Source organism: Nannochloropsis gaditana (genome assembly GCF_000240725.1).
Source record: "Nannochloropsis gaditana CCMP526 unplaced genomic scaffold scaffold256, whole genome shotgun sequence".
Lineage (NCBI taxonomy): Eukaryota > Eustigmatophyceae > Eustigmatales > Monodopsidaceae > Microchloropsis > Microchloropsis gaditana.
Window position 1 is genome coordinate 15971 of NW_005803697.1, and position 415 is coordinate 16385.

Below are 415 nucleotides of genomic sequence, written 5' to 3' on the forward strand. Positions count from 1 at the left end.
GTCTTTTGTCTTGCATGCGAAATTGAGCTACAGCCTCAGCTTGCTGTCGCCTTCGATGTTTAAGAGACAGTCATGCAGATAAGCCCTCCCTACCCCTCCCTCCATCCCTCCCTCCCTCTCTCCTTCCCTTTGCAGGTCAAGCAGAAGCTCGTGGCCCTGGCCGGCCTACGCGATCGTCTTCAAGAGATGCACACCTACCTGATGCAAGTCGTTGAAGGGAAGCTCCCGGTCAACAACCTCATCGTTTACAACATGCAGGTAGGGAGGGAGGAAGAGGGTGGAAAGGAAGAAGCGAGGGAGAGAGGGAGACAGGGAGGGTTGGACGACAAGGTAGGAAGGAAGTGTGAATTCTTTTCCCCCAGTTTTCTTCCGGCCCATTTCCTCTCCCGCTCTATATTTCTCACTTTCCCTCCTA